The sequence below is a fragment of the Sciurus vulgaris genome (assembly GCF_902686455.1).
Source record: "Sciurus vulgaris genome assembly, chromosome: 9".
Classification (NCBI taxonomy): Eukaryota; Metazoa; Chordata; class Mammalia; order Rodentia; family Sciuridae; genus Sciurus; species Sciurus vulgaris.
Genome location: NC_136469.1, coordinates 135,903,160 through 135,929,327, shown reverse-complemented (window position 1 = coordinate 135,929,327; position 26,168 = coordinate 135,903,160). Strand labels below are relative to the sequence as shown.

Sequence of the window (26,168 nt, the reverse complement as noted above, 5' to 3'; positions counted from 1 at the left end):
CCCAGTGGATGTCTGCAGGTGTCACATAAATGGACCTGCAACTCTTTCCTGCAACTCACAGAGCAGAATGGATGCATCCCTGAGCCCTCTCCACCTCCAGTAGGGCAGGGACACAGTTGCCTTCTCCCCACTAACACTTCTCTAGAGACCATCTGCCCTCGTCACAGCTCAGCCACTCAGCTGTCTGGCCCTGGCAGACAGGGCCATGGTTCAGAGCCTCAGTTCTTCCACTGGTTAAACACCACTAACACGGTATACCTGTCAAGTCTTTATTTATAGCTAGAATGTGTTGCCTTCTTACCATTTCCTGGGCACAGCAACCATCTTCACAGCGTGCCACCTGCCTAGTGTGAGGGACTCTGAACTCAGAAAGGTCAGCTTGAAATTCTTCACTTTCAAAAAGGGCTCCATTTTTTTTTTTTTTTTTTTTTTTTTTGCAGCCAATTCTGGCTCTGGCAGACAGGAGTCACCCTTATCCTCCTTTTACCGATGAGAGAATTAACTTTTCCAAGTTCACACAGCTAATAAGTGGCCCAAGAAGGATGTCTCTTTGTGATCCTTGCTTTTCAAAACTTCCAGACAATGCTTTCTTAGTAAGAGAACTCACTGAAAAGGCAGTAATCGGTGCTTTATAACTCCAAGTGGCTTCCATGCCTTGCCATCCTTACTTCCTATTGTCCAAGTCATGTTTCATGCTTGAGCCAATGACCCTTAGACCAGAAGCTGTTAAAAATGACCCCATGTGGCAGATGCATATGACTATTGGACACAGGGCCTTGTGAGGTCTGCCACAATGAAGCCACTTCCCTGTAAGCTGGCTTCAGGGAGGGTCTCTTTTAAAGAACGCTGAGGCCTGTGGTTGATGCCTGTTACTAGTCATCTGAGGAAATGACACAGGAAAGTGGGTGGAGCAGGGATAGGCTTGAGGATCTATCCTTCTGGTTCTTGACCACAGAATACTCAAGATTATTTCAGGCCTATGAGGGCCATGAGGTGAATTGTGAGAAACTCTTTCCTGGAGACACCAGGGTTCATAAGTCAGGACAGAGGAGAGACTAGGAGAGAGCCCTGGACCACTGTGCAGGCCATTTGGGGCAAGTCCCCCAAGACAGACTGAGGAATGGATTCAGTCTTATGACTGATCTGAAGGCAGGCATGAGTCTGTGCAGGAGCAGGAGTCTGTATCCTGCCTCCCAGACTTGATTCAATACTTTCCTTTTATTTGTCCATGTTGTTCTGCCTCCATATTTGGTGTTGGGGGGGCAGTTGTTGTTGTTGTTGTTTGGTTTGGTTATTTTTTCCAGTGAGTCTAACCTCTGGGAAGGAACCAGAAGAATGGGGTTGCGACCTTGCTTGGATGACAGTTTGAAGGATTGAAAGTAGAACATGTCCAGGTAACTCTTTGCAGTACATGGTGGTGGCTGGAATAGACTTCAGAGAGACCAAATAACAGGAGGAAGAGACACATCTCTTAGATGGCCCAGGTGGCCCCTGCAGTGCTTCCAAATTTGTAAAGTGCAGGAGTCACCAGGACATCTTGTTAAAGCACAGACTTGGGTTCTGAAGGCCTGAACCGTTCTGTGGCTGAGCTCCAGGTGTTGTTGACTGCGCTGCTCTGCAGAGCACACTTGGAGCAGAGAAGTCCTTGACAAAGGCCAGCCCCTCAGCAGTGGGGCCAGAATTTGTTTTGCTGGGTAGATTTGAGAAGGAGAAAAAAGTTGGAATGCTGTTTTCAGCAAAGAATGTGTCCCTGAGTGCCTAAAAGCTCATGGACACATCTCTGCAAAGAGAAGGACTGCGAGGAAAGACATGTTGGGTATTTCCATTGATGAGTTTTGTTTCTTTTTCATGGTTAGTGTGATTGTAGGAAGGATCAGAAATCTCAGCTGTGTCTACCAACCCTGCCTTACCAGGGAGTCTGAAATTCCTACCTTGAAGAAAAGCTATATTTTATTAGGATGCCATTTCCCCAAAATGACCCACTCAAAACAGTTATGCTAAAGTGTTCATTGATGCAAAAATGAGTCCTGTGATTAAATCACTTAGGAAAATAGTGAAGTCCAGGAGGCAGAGTGCATTTCCTAACTAAGTGACTCCAGAGCGTGTCCACACTGATAAGCATCGTGAATAACTGAGAGGGCAGCACAGCAGGCACAGTGCCCTCTCCATTGGACTGCAGGCTCTCCTGGCTGTGGACTTCTTTCTGCTCTCTTCTTTCTGCACAAGCAGTTTAAAAAATGCCAATTACACTGATAAGATCGGGAAATGGAGAGGTTCCTTATTTGTTTCAGCAGAGATTGTTTTTTACAGACTTAATATTAGTGGCAGGGCAGTGAAATAAGCACTCCTATACCACAGATGTTGTATTAGTCAGGGTTCTCTATAGAAACAAAATCAACAGGAAGTATGATTATAAAAGGGGATTTATTAAATTGGCTCACACAAGCAGAAGCTGGACAGTCCACAATGACTGTCTACAGACCAGAGAGCTGGAGGAACCAGTAGCTGCGCTTTCCAAGAGGCTAAAGCCCCAGAACAAGAGGTATCAACAGTGCTACCCTAGCCCAATACTGAAGGTTTCTGGAAACTCCCTGGAGAATCAGTGACAGAGTCTGTTTTGGAAGAACGAAAAAACAAGTCCGATATAAGAACCCATTTAAGAAGAATTGAGCTTGCATCTGCTGCTGCTTCCTTGTTCTTCCAACTTTTATTCTACCTAAGCCATCCTATTGGACAGTGCTGTTCACACTTAGGGAGGATCTCCACTTTGGTTCACCATCCCACATGCCAATCATTCCTAAACACACCCTCATTGACGCACCCAGAAGCTTCTGAATCTTTGGCAGTTCTTAATCCATTCAAGTTGACAATTCAAATTAACCATTACAGATGTGAACTTAAATTGGTGTCGGCCTTTTGGAAAATTCTTTGCAAGTATAAAAAATAAACCAATAGGAATATTTATAAATCCTTAAACAAAGCATTAACTTCTATGGTCCCATATTATTTTGCCCTGGCAAATAAAATAGAAAAACCTAAATGTCTTAATATTGAAAATACTTAAAATTATCTATGATGATTGTCTTCATTCATCTTCTGTTGTTATCACAGTAACAACAGAATGGGTAATTTATGAGGAAAGAAGTTTATTTTGGCTCATGGTTCTGGAAGCTGGGATATCCAAGATCTTGGTATTGGCATCTACTCGATTTGTGGCCAAAGACCTGTCCTGCTGCAAGTCACAGTGTGCATGCAGATGAGGAAAGACATGAGGTATCTTTGCTTTACAATAGCCCACCCTTGGGGTAACTAAGCCAGTCCCGCCAGAGCAAGAAATCACTCAAGAAAGGCTTTAATCCACTCATGAGGACTCCTTCTCCATGACCCAAACATTTTCACCAGGGCCCACTCCTAACAGGGTCACATTGAGGAATTAAGGTCCCAGCACATGAATGTTTAGGGGGCACAATTAAACCACAACAATGAAATCACTCAGTATAATACTATGTGGCCATTACAAATGTCTATAAAACCATACAAGTGTACTTGACAGTGTGCTATACTGATTGGGAAAACTAGCTGAAATTCTTTCCTCCTCTATCCCTGACCTTTGCAAATGACATGGAAGCCCCTTACCACCAGAGGTAAAATCTACTTCATCTATTTCCCCACCCTAGAATCCACGCTGGCCTTGTAAGTTGCATGAACAATAGGTGGGACTGAGGACAAAGTCACTCCTGTTCTCTCTCCCCATGACCTAGACTGGCTGAGACCAGAGTAATTAAGGAACCTCCCAACTAACCCCTGAACTCATCTGTAATCTTGCATGGTCATTATTTTAACCTACTGAGGGTTGGAGTGGCAATAGATAACTGATAGAGTTGTAATGTAATATAAAAAGAAAAAAGCAAAGAAAAACTCTATCAACAAATGTGAAATAAGCATGACCAGAGGAAAATGGAATGTGTGAAGATGTGAGAACAGTCATTGTAGGTCCACGAGTTTACTGAAATACTGAGGTAGTTTCTACACTTCCACATTTGCAAATGTTGAGCATGCATTGATAATGCTTGCACATTATTAAAAAATGGTTCATTTATAAGTAATAACTCAGGAGTCATGTAGGGTTGACTCTAGTAGTGAGAATCCTGGGGTGCAGTTATTCTGATGGTGTAAAAGCAGATTGATTGGACAGCATGAAACCACAAAAAGAAAGAGACCTCAGAAAGAGATTAACAAGTGGTGGAATAACTTAAGTGAGGGACAGGGACTGTGACAGGTACCATAGCCGCAAATGTCCTTGTATTCTGTCTATGGAGAGGACCTTCTCTACAGCAGATGATCAGATATTTCGCGCCAACCCAGCCTCATAGGTCCTTTGGTCCCCAACATTGCTGTCACATTCCATCATTTCTCCTTATTCCACAAGGCAACAAATATGTCTTGTGGAGATTTTCCTCCAGCACTGACAACACTCTAGGTCAAAGGCAGTTCATGGCAGTGTACCTAGCTGCAGGTGTGGCTTCCAGTTTTGCCAGTAGTGTGTGAGAAGTTGACACAAATAAGATTTGTACCTTCTCTTGGTGCCTGGGGTGCAACGATGACTGTGCCCACCTCGGTCGGCGCAAGGATCCCAGAAGCAGAGCTGGCCATCATCTTCCTCCCAGGGTAGAAGCCATTATTGCCATGGATAAGCCAGAATGATCCTGGGATGGAAACTTTTTGATCAGGCAGCACATCTTGGGGGAGCGCTCTTCAGCATATGGCATATCACTTCTGGTCATGAACTCATTTGGAAGCATAGGTAGCCTCAAGCGAATATCTGGCATGAAATAAGAACTGATAGCCCCAAAAAGGAGGTGGCTCTAAGTCAAACTGGCACAGAGATCTGCGCTGCCTGGGAACCCCAGGAGCCCCTGGCCCTGGAGGGACCACGTGTGTGCTCCAGCCTGGAAGACACCCAGCATCTAGCCTCCCCAGTATTTTAAAACTCTGAAACCCAGTACATGTCTGATAAAAAGCAAATTATGACAGAATTGTGAAATAAAGGTTTATATCTCTCTAAATTTTTTTTTTATTGCCAAATGCTCTAATTAGAGGCTGCTCTTCCCACTCTGAAATTGTGAGGTTTTACATGTTATTTTGATTTGAGTTCAGAATGTGAGCTTAACCCTAGAAACTAACCAAGTGACAACCTGAGGAACTGAGCTGATATCCTCATTATTAAATAAGGCACAATGACCACAGGGTGTACCAAGCAGCTACTGCTCAGGCTGGTGTGCTGGACTTTTATCTGGATGGAGCCTTGGAACTGCAGCAAGCAGGACGGTTCACAGAGACAGTGACAGGAGGGACTTCTTCTCAGAATAAAAGCTGCTTTATGATCTGTAAGGAAAGTTGTTTGACAGTACAGACAGGATTGAGGACGAGACTTTGTAGTTCTACAACAGCTTTCAGGCAAGCATCCGGTAGCATTTTACTGACATGCAGCTTTAATCTGCACAACCTCCTGAGGGTAAGTAGCAAGTTTTTACTATCCCCACTTCATAGGTGGAAAAACTGAGGCAGAAGAGGACACATACTAGTTAAATTTCTTCAGTTGCAAAGCAACAGAAAAAAAAGTGGCCAATTAAGTAAATTTATTATAAATAGAAAAATAATTAAAAATTTAAAAATCTAAGTGGTTGTATATATGCTTATACACCCACTTATTATTTTTAAGGAAAATCTAAAGAAAGAAAATGGAGGCTAGGCAGGCATAAAACTACTCATGCATAGTATGGGAAGGATGGTAAGTAAAGGAAACTTCTTTTAAACTTTTGCCCATTCAGCATTCATCACTCTGCCCCTCTTGGAGTCAGCCAGGAGATTGGAAAGGCCAGGAACAGAAGAAGGTAAACTGGAGCCTGGTCCAGTTTCCAGAATTCTCTGCAGTTCTGGGTAAACGTGGAGGAGTGATGTGTCTTCCATTTCTCTCCCACCAAGGAAGTGCACATACTTCAACACCCCGAGCTGTTTCCTATTTCTAGGTCCCTGCTCAGCGGGAGATGGATGCTTTCCCAATTGCGCAGTCCTCTGGGTCCTGAGTTGTTCATCCTCAGGGATCTGTTCAGAGCTAATTCCAATGTTACCATCCAGAATTAGTTCCAGCTTCAAACCAAGGTCTCTTCTCCCTCAGCATTCTTACCTGTTCAAAGGAATTAGGTAATCAGAGTTCTGTCTTACAGGGTTGTTTTGAGGATGAATAGAGATAATATTTTTAAATCACTTGGAGTGATCCAGGGGCCTGGCATGATCTCTTTGTGAACTGCTATCATCCTCAACATCATCATCACATTACCATTATTCTTATTTTGAAGTATGGAATATTTAAGATCAACAACTTTCCATTCAGTTATGCAGATTACTCTCAGCGCAGAGTTGGTATCATTCTTCCCATTAAATAAAGAATGGGAGAATACAGGTCCCCAGCTGAAGGTCTATCAGCTCCTGGACAGCACCTTTTATAGCTTACCTCCAAAGGCAGTCTTTTCCCTTCCCCATGTTAGTTCCAAGAAAAGAAGGTAAAAAGCCTAATTAAAGATGATGAGCTTGCAATGGTTGAACTTTTGGCACATAGATAGAAATGTCTTTCTTGGTGGCCCATCACCAGGGAAGAGAGAAACCTGCAACCAGACAAAAATCACAATGCTGGAGAGGATGTGAAGAAAACGGAAATCCTTGCACTGTTGGTGGGAACTACCTGCACTGTTGGTGGGAACTCCCCGCACTGTTGGTGGGAACCCCCCGCACTGTTGGTGGAAATGTAAATTAGTACAACCATTCTGGAAAAATTATGGAAGTTCCTAAAAAAAAAAGTAGAAATAGAGCTACCATATGATCCAGCTATCCTACTACTGGTACATATTTAAATAAACAAAATCAGTATGTCAAAGAGATGATTGCACTCACATGATTATTGCAGCATTATTCACAATAGCCAAGATATGGAATCAACCTAGGTGTCCATTGGCGAATGACTGAATAAAGAAAATGAGGTATGCATACACAATGGGATATTATTCAGCCATAAAAAAGAATGAAATTCTGTCATTTGCTGCAACAGAATGTAACTGAAGGAAACAAATGCAGATTGTTCTCCCTTATATGTGAAAGCTAAAGTTGATTTCAAGGAAAATAGAATTGTGGTTCCCAGAATCATGGAAGAGTGTAGAGCAGAGAGGGATGGAGAGTTAATAGTGAAGGGGTACTGAGGTGCAGTTGAATAGGAGGAGTAATTTGTGACATTCTATAGCACAGTAGGGTAACTATAGCTGGCAAAAATGAATTGGACATTTAAGATCAGCTAACAAGGAGATTTTCAATGTACCCAATGCAAAGAAATGATGTATACCTGAAGTGACAAATATGCTAAATATCCTGATCTGATTATCACATAAGGCATCCTTGCATCAAAATGCCACAGTGTGCTCCATAGATGTGTACAACTATAATATGAAATTAAAATATATGTTCATCAAAAATGTCAAAAAGAAAAAGAAACCTTCTTAGATGTGGGGAAAAGTCATCCATGATTGACCCAAGGCTTTCCCCACTGAACTTCAAGTTCCTTCGGAGTAGAAAGTGGCTCTGTCATCACCAATGTGGATCCTGACACTTGACAAGGATGATCACCTGTACATTGGACTCAAGAAGGACAAGGAGAATTCTCCAGAATACTTCTATGTTATGGATCCTTTGGATAATTACCTTCCTTCTCCCTTCTTGCCATCCGTTTATATTTTTTTCCCTGTCTTCTCCTTCTTATTCTAGAAAATCATATTTGTGTGGCTTCTTAAGTGTTAATCTTCCCTAATCAGCCCACTGCCTAATTTGGTCTTCTCTCTGAGCCCAGACTGTACTCAGATGACCATTTTTTCCCATAAGCCATACAAATTCAGCATAACCAAAATCACATCCCTCCATAATCTAATCCTATCTCAAAGTCCTTGCCTCTTAGTATGATCACAATACCAATTAAATGTCCACTTGAGTTCTGAAGGGACATTCCAACCAAAGCACTGAGAGTCTCCCCATAACTGGTCTTCCACAGGCCGTTGTGTTTTTGTGCTGATGCTGTGTAAGTGGACAAAGGCATTTGAACCTGCATTCAATGCCACCTCTTTGCATCCACTCACTTTTCCTTGCACATCTACTGTGGACACATGACATGCACATGCACATCCACCATGGACACATGGACATATGTATGTTTTGTTTTGTTTTGTTTTGTTTTTGGTGGTGCTGAGGATTGAGCCCAAGACCTTGTTGTGCATTCTACCAACCCTATCAACTGCGCTATATCCCCAGCTGACATATGTATGTTGATAAAACCTTCTTTGGTTTTTTCTTGTTGATTATGTTTTGTTACAGAGGTCTTTTCCAACTCAGAACAATAAAGGACAGAGAGGAGATTATTTGTTTCTACAGCCATGTTTCCCAGGCTGCCTTGCCATTAGTAGTCGTGTGACTGAGCCTACTTACTTCCAGACAGTGGAGTCAGATGGGGGTCCTGTGCCCCCCTCCTGCCCTAATCCTTCAAAGCTTTCTGCACCACTGTTCTCTGTTCCATTGCCTGGTCTGCTGACTCAGTGTCAGTCACAAGACAGCGTTGGAAGCCATGTCTTGAAAATGACAAGGCCAATGTCAACCTGAGACTGAGTAACTTCATTGAGCAGATTGTTTTCTGTCGCCAACTAGAATATATGCTTCTGAGAAATAATCTTGCATGGCATTAATGAATTCAGGATTTATCTGTCATAACCCCATAATTAATTGCACTCACTAATGTATCTTTCTCAAGCAGAAATTTGACCTTCTGAAACTCTTTGTTTTCTGCCCATCATCCTTGAAATCAAGTCCAGAGCATCCTGACTCTGTCTCTTCACCCTCTACTCTCAACTCCCACCATTAATATCACACATGTCACTTGCCAGTAACACCCAGTCACACATCAATCTCCTCACACACCTTTCTGTCTATCCCTACCTGCCTCATGGTGTTTGGCACACTCTACTTATTTTTTTTTTTAATTACAAACTCTGTTAATGTTCACCTTCAAGGACCAGTTCAAGAACCATCAGCTTCAGAAAAACCTTTCCTGCCTCCCTAGGTCCTGGCTAAGTTTATGTCCCCTCAGTGATTCCCTCTAGCTCAGTGTATACCCAAGAGTCCTGATTATGTGACCATCTGGTCTTTACAAAGGCTGCAAGGGGGCACCCTGAGGAAGGGCCATGACCTATCTACCTCAGCATTCCAGCTCCAGCCCAGGGTCAGCACCCTTTATATCAAGGCACTGAAGCCTTTCTCATCCCAGCCGGTTTACTTGCAAGCTTAGTGGTGTGCCTTATTTGTTCACTGAGATTCTTTGGTATAGAGAAGTACTCCATGGAAGCCTTGTTTATCAAGAAAGTTCGGTGTTGGTCACTTTTTAATGGGATCCCTCTTTCACTTGGAATATAGGAAACCTAGAGCTTCCTAGAACTAGAACAACAGTGGACAGAGTGGGAGGGTGAGAAGACAAGTCTTCATTCTCATTTCCAGTCCCTGCTGTTGACTCGCTCAGCTGTCATGAACCACCAAAAAGTGGGTGGTTATATCGGCAGACATTTCTCCCACTGCAACTGCTCAGATGCTGCTGAGGCCACCGCATGCAACCATCAGGCCTAACAAGCCACCAGAAAGCCTCTGGAAGTTCACATTTCAACCAAAGCAACTCAGTACACATTCCCCTCGAGATGCCTTGACCCACCCGAAGATTCAACCAACTCACCAGGTGAGTTGAGCTGGTCGAAGAAGCCACTTTCCACTTTAGACTCTAACTCAAGTGGATCTGTGCCTTCAAGTGAAAAAAAAAGGTGTGGAATTGGGTAGGAAAGTGTCCTGCCTATTCCTTCTCCCTGACACCCCAAAAGGCTATCAATTGCCTTCATTAGGAATAAAGAAAATTCAGATCTCAGCAGAACAGATTAGTTAACCCTTCTGGAAGAGGGAGAAATGACTTTTCTTCATTTCCAATGAAACTCCGCAAGCATAAAATGACACACAGGTAAGCTAGCTCTGATGTTGCTAGCACTAACAGGGCCCTGTCCCTTGAAGAACTCAGGCATGGTTAAGAAGGTGGATGAATAAATGCAAAGCTAGAGTATGGTGGAGGTTAGTGAGGACTGGGCTCAGAGGAATTCCAAGGTGTTTAACAGAGGCACAGACCTGGTGCCCAGCCCAGTCTGGCAAGTCAAAAGAGACAGCAGCAGAACTAAGCCATAGGGACACAGGGACAGTTGAAGAGGGAAAGCAGAGAGGCAGGAGAAGGAGAAAAGAAAATTTTTCTTTTTTAGTTAAGCTATAAAAAATTCTTCCTCTTGTTTAATAGAGGTTAAAGGGAAGTCATTAAAGATCTTAAGCCTGAGAGTGACATGATGATGGACAAGCTGGAGGGAAGCCAGACAGGAGGCAGGGGGCCCAGTTCTGAGGCTCATTCTCCACTTTCCTCCAGGATGAGCCATCTGCTAATTATAACTGGCCCTGAAACCACAGGCAATGACACAGCACTGGGGCCCCCTGCTTCTGCCAGGATTCCTAATAAGTTTGACTTGACAGAGGACTTGGTTTCTCCAGTCTCTAATTGTCTTGCAAAACCCCAGAATTCACCCAAGGTCTCGGTCCTGAAGCTTTTGCAACCTGACCTCACTGGACCTAGGGATACCCCCTTGACTAAGGGCCTCAGTGCGGGAGCACCAAGGGAGCTGCCAGCTGATGGGGGAAACCCACAAGGACATGGAGTTCCCCTTGGTCAAGGAGGAGGAAGATGGGTTAACCATGGCGCTTCTTGACCTTTAAGGATTGGGCTCAAATTTATAGTTCTTTGGAAACTGTCAGAAGCCTGGGTGAGTCACAAGCCTAGTTAGCCACGGGGCAGGGAGGGAGATGGTTGTGAGTCATGATGGAGGGGAAGTCTCATTAGCTTGGGGCTTGAGAAAGACCTGAAGCCCAGGGAAATGATGCCTTCCGGTTTCTCACAGGTTACCTTGAAGACTTTGAGTGGAGCCAGAAGCTCATAAAGGACTATATGGGGGCCTCTTATTGGTGACTCTAGATAACTAGAGGCGGGAAAATAGCTAAGAAGACACACACAGGTGAGAGACAGGGCTGGTCCTGGGGAACCAGAATTTTAGATCTCTTCAGAAAAATTGATTAAAGTTGTGCTTTGTCTTTCTCCCTCCCATCCCCAACCCCACCAATGTGTGACTTCTGCTGCCGTAAGCGCATGAGTGATCTTAGGGATCAGAAAGTCTGTGCTGGATCCCTGCTCTACCACTCCTTAGCTGTGTGAGCATAGGTGAGTTGCTAAATCCCTCTGAGCCTAACGTTCCTCACCACCAAATGGACTTTAAGTACCAATCATGATCCCCACCTTTGAACAATTACTACAGGCCTGGACTGGACTTGCTTTCTTATATATATTATCTCAAATAATTCAGTGTGCTGTGGTTCAGGTGTGGTTTGTCCCCCATTTGTTCAGGTGCTGGACACGGTCCCCACCAGGGTTATGGTGGTGGAAACTTCAGGCAGTGGGGCCTAGTGGAAGGTCATTAGGTCATGGGTTTCTGCCCTTCTGACAGGGTTAATGCCCGTACTCTGGAGGAAGTTAGTGGGATGTTAATAAAGCAAGGCTTAGTCTTTTTTGCACATGAACAATTCTCTTTCTACCTCCCCACCATGTTTTGATGCAGTCCAGTAGCCCTCACCAGGACACCAACACCACACTTTTTGGACCCTTTAGTCACCAGAATCAAGAGCCAAATAAACTTCCTTTACTCATAAAATACCCAGCCTCAGGCATTTCATTATAGCAAAATGAAATATGCTAAAATGTCACTTCTGTACAAAAATACATTCATTTCAGGGCAGTCATGAGGATTAAATGGAATAACCCAGCACAAGAATCTAACACCTAGTACAACGCAGGGAATTTAGTAGAATTTACATATCTCTCTTACAAAAGAAAGGAGAAAAATAAAATGGCTTTAATTTTAGTCATTTTAAAACTTTACTGCATTGTCCATTTTTTGCCGAATTTAACTTCACACACATCATCCTAATTCTGATTTGTGGTGTTCAATGTCTTATATTAACAGAGAACAAAACAGTGAGAAGTCAAATCTGTCCAAGCAGCAAGGAGAACTGGGAATATCCCTCTCTGTGTCCTACCTATTCCTGAAAGACTTGTAAGTTAGAACGGTTCCTCTGGCTTTGCCAACCTACCTTCGGGTTGAACAGACCTACTCTATTTGGCACAGGAAGCACACTTAAATCCAGATTCTCACAAGGACAGTGACGGCGGGCAGGGGTAGTGAGAAGCCTCTCGGATGTCTTCACCCTTAAAAGTGAGGATTCCTTGGGTACATCTTGTACCTTAGAGAAGATAAAATTATACAATAATTTAAAACTACAGATCCTGACAGAAGAGACTGTGGGATTGTTTTGGTTCAATGATCTGTAGATAAATAGCACACAGAGATTGCTGCACAAATCACTGATAAATGAAAGTTGAAGGGGACAGAAGGTGAATTCTAACTGCAGAGGAGAACTGCTGATTCCTGTCTGCCCAAGAGTCGAGAGAAGCATAAGAAGAGCCCTGGTTTGGAATCAGACAGCTCTTTCTTAAAACTCAGGCACTGCCACTTGCCAACCTTTTAGGCATGTCAACGTCACCTCATTTCCTCATCTATAAAACTGGGACAGTAGTACCTCTGAACTGTGTGGGATCATACCATCTATATATAACTCTCTCAATCTCTCTCTCTCTCTCTCTCTCTCTCTCTCTCTCTCTCTCTCTCTCTCTCTCTCTCTCTGTAGGTATAGATAGATAGAAGGTTACTCATATGAGAATATTCAATGCAGGGTCTCTCATATACTAGGCATTTGAAATTTTCTTTCCCTAAATCCCTTAATTGGGAAAAACCTCATCCTTTATATTTTCTCAACATCTTCCTTTCATTTTCTCCTAATACAGAAAATTGGTGCTATATGTGCAGTTTTAAAAAGAAGACCCATGATGAATTTCAGACTTCTTTACTAAAAAAAGGAATTTGCTGTTCTTCTTCCCCCTTCTCCTCCCTTCTCCCCTCCTCCCCTTCCTCCCCACTCCTCCTCCTGCTCCATGCATTAATTTGAATAGCTCTGTCTGATCACAGACATAAGTTGACATACTTATGGGACAATTTAGGAAGATAGGTTAATGTAGACCTGAAATCTGGAGGCAAAGAGTCTAGACTTCACTTTTGGTTCTGCAATGAGTTTTGTGATGTGTTGTAAATAACTTCTCTGTGCCTCTGTTACCTCCTCTATAAAAGAGAGACACTAATAATATTTATCCCTAAAGTTGTTAAACAATTGACATAAATGAAGCTCTTAGAATAGTGGCTGGCTGATATTTATTGAATTCTATGTCTGTAGCGCTGACCTTATTTTGCAGAGGAATATGCAGGTTCTGAGAGGCTGTGAATTGCCCCAAGGTCACACAGCTAGGAATAAGAGCACTCCCCCATACTGTAAGGGGAGGGAGAAGGCAGCTGTGAGGCCTGTGAGCAGAACAGCCTTGAGAATCACCATGTGCTCAGAGTACCTGGAACAGAGCTAATAACTCCAAGGGAACGTCAGTAGAATGAATGGGTACAAAAATCAATTAAAAAATTGGGGGGTAGGAATCAAAACAATATCAGGACTTTTAAAGCCTGAGTAAGTCAGATCCTTCCGAATAGATGAGATGGATGGGGAATGGGAATCTAGATTTCTAAGGGATAAAGGAAATGGAAAGCCCCTCTCCCAAGGAAATGAAGCTCAGCTGCTCTTTACTGGAAGGGGGCACACGTAGTTCCTGATCTGGAGTTCAGGTCCATTGTGGGTGTGTCCTGGAAGGAAGGGAGTAGGTGACTGGATTGACAGCTCCCTCAAAGTCCTCCCCAGTGCGTCCCACTTCCACTTAAGCTTGGAAACAACTTGGTAGAAACTGAGCGGAAATCAAAATGATGGGTTGGGAGGAGCAATGGCCAGAGTCGCCCTGGTGAGAAGTCTTCTCGTGAAAACAGTTATAAGTTCTCTTCTCATGCCATTGAATTTGTGGTCCCCATCTGTGATCACACTGGAGACCCTCAAGACTGCTATAAGGTAGCAAAGGCAGAACCTATTATCTCACTGCAAAGGCGTGAACACAAGGACCATGGAGCAAGAGAGACCTGCCCTTAAGAGAGACCTGCACTTAAGGATCTAGGGTCAGGAGCAGGCACTTAAACAAGAAATGAATTCATTCTCTGGCCTCCACTTCCAACTCATCTGGGCAAATCCCAGAGCCTCGAGCCTCAAGGAACTATGCTGGAGCCTCTCTCCCAGCACCAAAGGAAGCCTGCTCTCACCACTGTGATGTTTTTTGTAAACGATTGGGCAGTCTGGGTATATTAAATGGTCAGAAAGGAATTCTGACACCCTCCCTGGATTCAAATTCACCGTCAGTCCTGTAGTGACTGGTTTTGGGTGAGTCACTTAACATCTTGAAGCTTCAGTGTCCTCCTTTCTAATGGAGAAAATCACAGGGGACTTTATATTTAAATAAAGATTTCGCTAAACAACTAAAACTTTCCACGATGGATCTAGCCGTCCCATTGGATAATGATTCCATCCCTGAAGTTTCTGAATGGATTGGTACACCCGAGCCCCTACTCTCAGGAAGGGCACTGTAAGGCTGAAGTGAGCGCTGGATCATGGGGTGGATGAGGTCCCTGGTTCCCACATGCCCAACGACCTCAGAATTGCCCACGGGCTGTGTAGAAAATGCAGGTCCATTGGGTCCACCCCTGTGTATTCTGATGGCAAATATTTCAGATGAAGCTCAGATGCCTGGCTTGTTCTTGGAAGTATTTGGGTGTTTTGGTTAGCTAGGGTGGCCATAATGAAGTATCACAATCTCACAATCTGGTGGCTTAAACAGTATTTTTTCTGTTGGAATTCCGGAAGCTAGGAGTCCAAGATCAAAGGGTATCCAGGTCGGTTCCTTCTGGAGGTCATAAGGGAGAATGTGTGCCTCTCTCCCAGTACCTAGTGGTTGCTGGCAACCTCTGGCATTCCTTGGCTTCTATATACATCATCTCCACCTCCGAGGTCATCTTCACATGACGTTCTCTGCATGTGTGTCTGCCTCTCTGATATGCACAGAGTCATGTTGCATTAGCACCCACCCTACTGACTTAATTTGATTCTGATCTTCCGTAAAGACCCTACTTCCAAATAAGGTTATGTTCACAGGTACTGGGACTCAGAACTTAACCGCTGTTGGGAAGGATGCAGTGCAACCCCAGGTGATCTCCATGTGCAGCCAGGGTTAACCACCAGTACTGCAGGCCAGAGCTTTTCAAAGGGAATGTACCTGGGAACCCACAGGGGATCGTGTGAAAGGGCAGATTCTGTTCAGAGGGTCCTGGGGCCTGAGGAACCAGGACATACTGCTGTTGCAGATCCAAGGTCCTTCTTTGAGTGGTGCAGTTCTTTTCAAGTCAGAAGTCCCACAGAACCCAGAAATGACTGCCAAACAACAGGAAGTTCCCTGCCCCATTTCAACAGTGGGAAGGGTTGCCAATTTTACGATTTTATTTTACTTACTATTTATTTTTAAACCTCCCATCTGAGTACTCAGCAAAACACCTGCTACAACTCAGGATCCTCTGTGCTTGTCCCAGAGAGGACGGGCAGAAGAACGGAAAGAAAAGACGGGGCTCCCGGGTCTGGGGGAAAGTTCCGCTGGCCTACCGATCGCCCCCACCTTTGGCCTGTTGGGTCTTACATATTCAGGGTGATTTGGTTGCTCTTGTGTTCGGCGCTGTCCTCCCATCACCCCGCCCTCCCCCACGCACTCCAACACCACCATCTGTCAGCCCAGCCCGGCCTGAGCCCAGGCTGGTGCAGCTGGCTCCCAGGAGGTGACCGCAGGCAGGTCACCTGCGAGGGCCGAGTCAGGGGCTGGAACCTTAGGGCCCAGCAAGGCCAGCCCACAGCCGCGCAGCAGCACAGCCTCGCCACTGGAGCGCAGCCCCAGACGCCGCCGGCCAAGGTGCGCCCGCCGCGCACGCGCCGCCCCCGCCCGGGCGCGCGGGCGTTGACAATGGAGCAGGGAAGCCGCGCACAAAGACGACAGCTGCGCGGCAGGGCCAGGAGAGGGGCGGCCGCCCGCGCCTCGCAGCCTCCTTAATTTATTTATAGATGCGCTGGCTCTTTATGTGGCCTAGTTAAGGAGGCCTTTCCATAAATACAGCGCAACGGATGTTATTCTAGAACCCACCAATAATAGACACAGCTGTAGAGGTTGTTGCCGGATTAACAGCCCCACCTTCCTCTCTTCGCCCCCTCCCCCAAAATAGAAAATAAATAAAATTAAAAGTGCTCGTGCTGTTTTCAGTGTTTGCATGCGAGAGAGCGATGCTGTTCAACAGTGAGACGTTCCTTTGAGAGCCCTGCCATTTCTCAGGAAAGAGAAAACCTCGAAGCAAGGCTGTACCTTTGCAATCCAAAACCCGGGCCCCCTGCTCTCATCCTTAGCTGCAAGCATGTTTAACCCCAATACGATCGTCTTTTTCCAGAGACCACACGTGGTGGGGGCAGCGGTGGTTGGCTTCTCTGTACAATATGATTTGCCAGACACGATTCTGGCTCTTCCCGATCTGCTCACTTCTTTAGGGCGTTGGCCCAATACCACCCACTCGGGAGTCTCAGGCCTGAGAGAATCGAATCATCACGGAGCCGTGAAGGAGCCCCCAACTCCATATCCCTTTGTTATTTTTCCCAGTTTGTTCTACAGACCCTTAATTCTATTATGCGGCTGTAATTTGGTTCTGTCTTTCCAACATTCTTTCTTTTATTCTCCCCCTTTCTTTTTAAGAGATCGATTCATCTGTAATTGGATTTTCTCTGGCTCTTTCTAGCTATTAAAAGTAGCTAGGCTTGTGTGAGTGCGTGTACTTCCTAACTAGGCCACGCTTCTGGATGTCTTACAGGTTTTACTCTTGCAGGGGGGTGTCCAAATAGGAATTCTATTCCTTGAGTCCTAGTAAGGTATCAGGGAGCAGCAGGAAGAAGACAAGCTTTAAAAGCTGACAAACCATACAAATTATACTGGTTCTTATTTTGTTTTGTTTAAGACTGACATTTACTGAGCTCATATTGCATGGCAGGCCTTCTTCCAAGCACTTTATAAGCATCAGTAATCTTTGCCTCATCCTTTTAAGGCCAGTCTGTTATTTCTCCATTTTACAGATGAAAACATGAAGACAGAGGATTAAGGAACTGGACCCATACTCCTCAACCAGGTAGTTGCCAAACTCTTGATTAAGAGCTGTTTTCTCAAGTTCTACACATTTTAGATCTGTGTGGCCTTGGACATAGCTTGTTTGTTTGTTTTGTTTGTTGGTTTTTTTTTTTTTTTTTTTTCATCTCTGTTTTCCACATCTGCGAAATGAACAAGAATGGGCTTCCCTCACAAGGACAAAATTTCTGAGTTGTTAGAATGCACTGAGGTCTCAGTGCCTGATTTTGCAGTATCAATATGTGGTCCATCCAAGTGGTAGACATTGCTAGAAAATTCAACAAACTTTGCACTATGTTAAAACAAAAGCTAAATAAGGGAAACCCAGGAGCACAGAGTGCAGAAATAGAGTGCTGGCCTTTGCCTCCTGCTGAGCCAGCCACTGCAGACTTTGCCTTGGAGGGACACAAGCAGAAAGTGAGTAGATAAAGTTAGGCTCTATTGCTGACAGGCAGAGACTCCAGACAAGTCACTTCCACTCCCAGCTCTTCCCTTTCCCTAATGTGGCATGCTGGATGGAGCCTGCTGAGATCTCTTCTGTCCCTACCTCAGGAGTGGGCTCCATGCCCCCACCTCAGGGCCAGACCCACGCTGCCAGACCATAACTGTTGAGCACTCCCAGCTTCATTTCATACATTTTTTCAACCTTCATCACAAGTACATGTGACATATGGAACCTCAGACCTCTCTTCTTCACTAAGGTACAGCTGTCTCTGGTTTCCAGATGCGGAACCTCAGGTAAAGATCGAGGTGGGGTGAGCAGCCTGCAGGAGGTGAATCTGCACTGGAAGGGAGACGTTTTCAGACAATAGATGTGCCAAATCGACACCACAAATGGTCTGTTGCTTGCCTATCATTTATGTCATGTAAAACTTCTGACCTCCATTCTGTAAATGACCCAGTAGATGATTTCTCAAGACTGGTGAAACAATGCACAGATTAAGATCTTTTTTTAAGTCAAATTTGCAAGTCAGTCCTAGAAATTATGACCAGAACCAGTCCCCATGTTGTTCAGACACAGAACACAATTCTGACTGTCACTCAAAGGATGGAGTCAGGAATTAACCTCTACTGTGCAACTGCAGAGCAATATAATTTCATAATTTCCAACGTCTGGCAAACTCCACAGGCAGTAGTTGCACAAGCAATTTTGCAATGACCACATTCATTCTCTGTTAAGTCTTTTTGGGTCTTTTCCTTGGAAAATCCCCAATGTTTAAAATTCTGCAGATCTAGAGATTTTTTTAATTCTGAATTTTCCCGAAACCACATCATTTAAAAATGTGACACTCTTTTTTAGATGAAAAAAAGCATGTGTGCATTAACTCTGACCTAAAAAGTATAATCTAATTGGATGAGAATTTCACAGACTGATCATTATAGTAGCCTCTGAAATCATAGATGGTTGTAAGCAACTCACTGTGAGGAGTTGGGTCAATAACTCATGGCACCACGACAGAAATCTGGCGACTATTAGCCAGGGGCTCCAGTAGGCAGGAGAAGCAAGTAGATATGAGATTTCTTTTGAGGGACATGGAAATGTTCTAGAATTGAGTAATAGTAATGTTTTCCCAACTTTGGAAATACATTAAAAGCCACTGAACTTATATTTTAAAAAGATGCATTTTGGGCTATGTAAGTTATCTCATCTGAAAAAGAGTAGTAGTAAAATAAATTGGAGAAGAACTCTTTGTAAATGAGCAGACAATCTATGATAGAAAACTGAAAAAAAAAAAAGATGTTATGGAAATATATCTACTGAAGTTATGTTCCAAGTAAGCAAATATGACCCAATCTGATGAAAGGGGTCATATAAACACAAAGCTTCAGTGTTTACTCCTTGCCTGCTCTCCCCTTCTCTTGCACTTTGATTCAGAAAACGAAGGAACCACTCTCCTCCTGATGTAACTCACAAAGGATGCCAACCTCACTTGTCGGCCTCCTTGATGAACGTAACTCAGTTCCTCTATCACCAGTGAGACCTGCGCTTGGCGATGTCTTGGTTGACTAGTTCTGTTTTAGCCATCTCATGTACAGCATCACACCTATCAAGAAGGGGGAAAGTGAGGCCCTCAGAGCCCCCAGTTCAGTTAAGTATCTTTGGGGCAGTATCCACAGCGGTATGTACTTAACCCCAGCAATGTGTCCAGGTAGTGGGTTTGGGATCTGCTGCTATCAGAGGCACAGAGAGAACGGCAGGACCAGTATGTGAGTGCTGCTATGTCTGACCCCTAAGAATCAAGTCTAGTCTCCTACAACCCTCCCCCACCCTTGCTCCCACAAGATCCTTATAGCCAACTAATTATCAAACCAAACTCTAGGCTTCTGGAATGGCTCCTGAAATAAATTTGATCAGCTGCCAAACAGCTCACTTACTGAATTGCCAGCGCTCAGCCCTGACCTTCCTCATTGAGGATAAAGCCCCCAGTCCATGCACGCTCCACATGCTACACAACGTAATATTAGAGAGAGAAAGGGAAGGGGAGGGCGAAGGGGGCAGGAGGAAGCAAGCCCCTCTCCCTTGCTGGTAGCCCACCCCTCTGGAGCTTCCCCTAGCCCCACCCCTTCCCTGCCCCCAGCCCTGCAGTTGGTCCCATTATCGCTTCCACCCCAGCTAATTATAGTCACTGATTACCTAACAGCAAGTCTAACTGTCACCTGCTTTGGCCTGACAGATTATGCCATCTGGGCCACGTGGCCAGGGTCCCGAGCCGTGAGAGGTCACAGAGAGGGGCAAACGGCACTGAATGGGAAGAAATGTGTTTACAGCCCTGACAGCTGACTGGGCCATTAGAGGGACTTGAGCTGTGTGTGTCCCAGCTGAAGCCGCTCTCCAGGGGCCTTGTGGCCCAGCGCTATTAGCTAATGGGATGTGGCTGCACGTTGCTCAGGTTCCAACTGTGGCCATGAGAGGGGACTGCATCCGCTCCTAAAAAGGAAAAGAGCAAGGACCTAGGAGGAACCTGGGTGGGGCTCCCAGTTGTTTGGGGTCAACGTTAAGCCCGCACTACAATATGCTGCCCACAGAGGACACGTTCCATTGGCTGCCAGTGTGAGAAAGCCCGAGATTCAAATATATTTGCTGCTTCCTGAACTCAGTGTTCATGACCTTCTTGCATTCAGGAAGCCAGCACACTATAAGAGAGTAAATAAAACGTGGATAGTGACTTCCATTTTATTGACACCTTTTGGTCCTGAACCGTCTCAGACAGATATGCCTGTGGATATCATGAAAAAGCACATTTTGAATCTGTGGATCTCAAGATGGGGAGGCAGGCAGATTCTGTGTTTCTAAGAAGCTCCTGTGCTTTGAGTAGTCAGGAATCAATTATGGAGTGAAATTAAGTTATTGAATTAACATTATGCAGAAGACCCACAGACTGATATTTCTCTAACTGCGAACTGCAGAACACTACAGCAAAAGCTGCCTCCACCCCATTGAGTTCTCAGGCAAGTCAGTTTGGGAAGCAATACATCCCTGGTTCTCTTGGGAACTCGCAGTGCACAGGATGAGCCTAAGAACTCCTACAGTGACCTATCCTGAGTTGGATGTGAGCAGTTTGTTTTCCATTGAACGTTGGGTGCTCTGTGCCCTAAATTCTCATCGTAACCCTTGCTGGAGATTTCTTACTCTCCAGATTGCTTAATCTACACATTAGTTTTTCGACCTGGAAGATGGTTTCTCAGCCACTCAGGGCTGCTCATATCACACACACACAAGTGAGAAAGACTTTGAGGCTGTGGAGCAAGATTCGCATGAGCTGTCATAGCATGCAGCCAGTGGGCAGTGTGCTTCCTCCAACAGCTTCCTGGGACAGATGAGGCCAATCTTCCCAGTTTACCCTCCTCCTGGCAAGATGAGGAGGCAGAAGTAGATGAGGAAAGGGGCAGAGAGAAATCCCACTGGGGAGCTCATGAGGCCTGGCCATGCATGACTGGAAGCCTGGCAGCAAAGGCGGGTGGTCTGTGAAGAGTGAATGCATAAGACCAATTTTCTTAAAATTTAACTTGAAAATAAAAAGTTTGACAAGCCACTTTCTAACAGTGGTTTTACATGACATCATAAAATGCACACTATATTAATATAAAGTAAAAAAAATACAACAAATGACACAATGGAGGATATGGTGTGATCACAGCTTGTGTGTCTGTGTGTACACAACCCTGTGTGTGTGCATGAGCAACCATACATGTGATCTTCAGGAGTATAGTGCAGTCACTAAGAGTGGCAGCTCTGGAGTCAGGGAACGTGTTTGAAGAGCAGCTCTTCCAAGGCTTTGGTGTGCATCTTCTGTGAGATGAGGCTGACAAGTCCCACCTTGCAGTCTTAGGTGGGAATTAAACGAGATAATGTCTGGCAAGTACCTAGCACATTGCCTGGCTCAAATTAAGCACTCACCAAACGAGAGCTATGATTGTAATTAATACAGAAAAAGTCTGGAAGAAAATGCACAAAGTGTTAACAGGAGTTCACCTCTGAGTGCTGTTAGAAATGACTTACTGTCTTCTTCATACACTATTATCCAAAATTATGCAAAGAATAAAAATCATTTTCAAAATTAGAAATTCAGAAACCAAACTCTGTGATGTAAAATGGTAATAGTAGTTTGCTGTGGTTGATAAAATGTGAGTTATTTATTTTCTCCTGTATGCATTTCAGTATTTCTCAAATTGTTTGAAATTAATTTTAGCAATTTTTAGTAGAAAAATCTTACCCATCTACTCAGGACTTTTTGGAAAAATACAGAAAAACTATGCAAAGAAAGTAAAAATCCTTTGTACTCTCATGATATCTCTGTTGTTATTATTCTTGGGATCGTGAAGAGAAGACTTTTCTAAAAGATTGGTCCCATAGAATTGTGCAATGCACAACGTGGACAATAATACACAATGGTCCTCAAACAGTGTCCATCTGCTCACTTCTCACCCCATTCCCTGAAAGAAGCCTGAGAAGTTTGATGTGGAAATCTTCCACTCTATGCATAATACACATGTACGCACACATGTAAACATACTCAAATGATTAAGTAAAAATATCTACATAGGAGAATTCAAGGAAGATTTTAAAGGTTTCCTAAAGGTAATGGGTATATAATCAATCCCTAAAGACCAACTCTGGGGGGAAGGGCACCTTCTCCAAGTGTGAGTGGGCATTAAGCGCCTACTGCATTCCCAGCCCTATGCTACTTACTAAGGAAACAAAGATGAAGAAGATGCAAACTCTCTATTCTTGACAAGCTGCCAGCCAATCACAGAAATGCACACATTACAGATGTCTGAAGTGGCATGTGGCTAATACCATAACAGAAGCTGAGGACCCAGCCAAGAAGAGGCGCGGTCTCTCCAGCAGGGACTCAGGAAGACCTCCCAGAGAAGAAGCATACTAAAAGTTATGAATTCTGATATCTAGCAGGCCTGCGCCACTTGAAGTTAACCCACTTTCATGTCCACTCTCTTATCTGGTCTTGGGTTGGACCACAACGTTCCCACATTCTACTACTGGCCAAATCGTACTCATCCTGCACAACCTAACCAGAAGTCACTTCCTGGAAGTTGTCCATCACTACCCAGATTGCAGGAGGTGGCTCTTCTTCTGAGTAAGTGTCTTTATTTTGACTTCTCTTGAATTGCTTAGTTATATGACTATTTCCCTACAGGACTGGAAGTCACTAATTTTCCCTCTTCATCTTTGTGTGATGGGGCATGACTAGAACGAATTGAACACCACACCTGGTACACAGTTAGTGCCCAATAAATGTTAACTAGAAAAATCAGTGCTAGAGTGTGATTACCTTGGGCCCATAATGCATATGGCCCCTTCGATCACAAAGAGCACACTCATGTTCATTAGCAAATTCCTCCTTCAGGCGGACCAATCAGAACTGTGCACAGTTCCTCAGGTGCACAGCTGAGCAAATAGAGAGCACCTTTGTCCTAATTGGAAGAAGTCACTGTTTGTCCTCGCTCTTCCTATTGTCTGAAGCAAGCCCCAGCAAACAGAACAGGGGCTGGATTCCAGCCCGACTTATTCATCTGAGTAACCTGTGCTGGACATTTAGTCCACCAGGGTCCATGGTAGCCCTGATGGCAGGTTGATAGACAAAATGCACTCTCTCCCCAAAAGGAGCTTGAAATTTGTTCAGCAGTCAGGTAAACACAAAGTAAGTGATTCTAAAATTCAGAGTAAGTGAATGAATGAAGGAAGCTAAACAGTAAGTTTTCTCGGATTGAGTTTGACTGGGTTCTATTAAGTTCTCCTTCTGTTTGCTTTGTGCTTTTACTATGATCCCTTTTATTTGAATCCTCACACAGAAGGTTCTAATTCCTTTTCTTTGTGGCTAAGGGTTATGAAGTCCTCTGGCTTGTTTCGAACAGGTTGAGTCTCTGGTGTGCAAGACCCCAAGGGCAGGTGGAGTTCGGAATCAACCCCAAGAGGGCTCTTTCAGGTTTTTTATGTAGCCTGACTCACATAGCTCTGGTCAGTGCTCAGCCTGTCCCTGTGTCTCGCCTTGCTTTTAAGTGAGGCCTTTAATACACAGACTTTTACAAAGGCGGAAGCAGTGATTAATGGCAACCTCACGTGATCGTCTCATCGGGAGGATGGAGATGAATAAGATCTGACCCCAGTGTTACCCACAGTACTTGGCACATGGCAGGCACGCTGGTATCCTGGAAGAGTAGCTCTATGCTAAAACTCCCATTTGATTGGATGGATCAGATGAATGGGTCATCTGGCATGACGAATGTGATAATCACCCAGGAAACTTCAGGAAGTCACTCAAGGCCATTTCACCAGGGCTGAAGGGCCAGGGCCAGGGCCTCAGGCTCCCAACCCTAACGGAGAGCTCTTAAAGTGCTACACATAGGCCAACAGCCATGCAACAGGGGGGTGGGGGGCAGAGGGGTATCTAAAATGCCTCTGTGGTTCCCAGACATTAATAACAGTAGGATCATCAGTGCCATTAAAGAGCAAATTATAGTTGCAGGTGGATTTAAATACTATGGAGCCCAGCCCTTAGCTTTATGATTGTACAGCAACTTCTTTGGTCTTGTATCAGGACTGTAGCAAAAGTTTCCTTACTCGATATTTCAGACTCACCCCAATCCCTGTCCAGCCCACCCTGATTTTTTTTTTTTTTTTTTTTCCCTAAGCAACACTGGAATCAGACTACCTCTCTGTTGAAACGTCATCAGCATCTTTTAAACTGTCTCTCAGATGTAGCCCCACTCCTCAGCCTGGCATTGGGGAGTCTTTGGGAACCGGCCTCATCTCCTATTTCTGTCCCTTTCTCTATGTCCAAACACTCCACAGATTCTCTGCTTCAGACAAAACTACCCTTCCCCACCCCACCGCAGATAAACCTGGGCCTTCTACCAGCTCTGGTGATTTCCCCTTGCTCAGAGGAGCCTTCCCTTCTCTTTCCACCTGTGCATGTCCACTTTGTCCTCTAGAATTTGATTAGAGCTGTACCTGTCTAGTGCTTCCCAAAGCCCCAGATTCCATGAGCATTCAGCAGACTCCTTTTATACAGGCAGTGATTTTATTCAGGTATCATCATATCTTTTGAGCTCAACCCAAGTACTGTCAGTGAAAAAAACCACAGCATCTTCTTCAACACAATATGACAGACAAAAATCTCAGTCTCTGAATCCCAGGCCTGTTTATTACCCTTTCACTGCCTTTAACTATTTGGCCTGGAGCCAATTTCCTTTCTTTTTCAAGTCTCAGTTTTCTCATCTGCAAAAGGGGGATGATAATAACAACCAGGACACAGGGCAGTGTGAGGTTTATTAGTGATTCAGAGAGAGTAATTACAAAGTACCTAGCTCAGCAAGTACCTCAGAGGGTGTCATCATATGAGAAGGCAGTATCCATGCAGACAGACACAGTGATTCCCTGGTGGCTGGAACTTGGGCTGGGGGGGACAGTGGACAGAGCTGATGAGGTCAGGGTGGTAAAGGGCTCCCTGTGCCATGCTGAGGAGTTTGGACTGACTCTGGGACAGGAGAAGACTCGGGGAGGTGTGAAGCAGGGAAAGACTGATCCGACTCACATCTCACAGACTAAGCAAGGCTTAGAGATAAGCAAAGAGAAATCAGAAAAGGGAGTCTGGAGACTGCTGCAGCCTCTGATTCCAGTGATTTTCTGGCTGAACAGTGAGTGAGACCCAGTCTCTGTCCTTGGAGATCTCACGATTCGTTGAAGTGTGCGTAGTGGGCGGGTCCTTTTCTCAGATAAGGAAACCAAGAAAGTCTAGTGAAAGGAGGATATTGGGGAAAGGAATAGGTGCTCCTTAAAGCAAAGAGAAAGAAGCACCATCTGCAGGTGGTGGGAGAAGTTTCCACGGAAGCTTCAGGAGGATGTGACCAGGGAGGCGCCACCTTTTCTGAAAGATCTTCCATGCTGTCTTTAAAACAGCACAGATTTGATGCCTGGGATCCTAACACAGTCCGCCATCTCCAAGAGAGGAATTCGCACCATGTACCGTAGACTGGAAGAGGCATGGTCAGGATGCTTCTCAAGGATAAAGTGCTATGAGCTTTTGAAAAGTCTCTAAATTCCACTTTCGCCACTATGCTTTAAGCCTGGCATCTCCCCTGCCGGTGTTTTCGGTGCTAGAGGGCAATTATTTGAAGAACTGACAATAAGTTGCTCTTCCTCTTTATCTACCTACCTATTTTAAAAGATGCCCTGAGCATTTTCTTTTCTTTTCTTTTTTTTTTTTTTTTTCAGAAAACAGGGCACTGAAATGAACGGGAATTTAATGCCTTGTTCCAT

General features: G+C 44.6%; 1 long non-coding RNA gene across 1 annotated transcript; it reads left to right on the top strand.

Moving 5' to 3' along the window:
• Positions 1-10,570: 10,570 nt before the first annotated feature.
• LOC306669616 lies at positions 10,571-12,064 on the top strand. Its single transcript, XR_013766173.1, has 4 exons — positions 10,571-10,925; positions 11,061-11,174; positions 11,303-11,377; positions 11,772-12,064. It is a non-coding gene; the product is annotated as an uncharacterized lncRNA (long non-coding RNA).
• Positions 12,065-26,168: the final 14,104 nt, after the last annotated feature.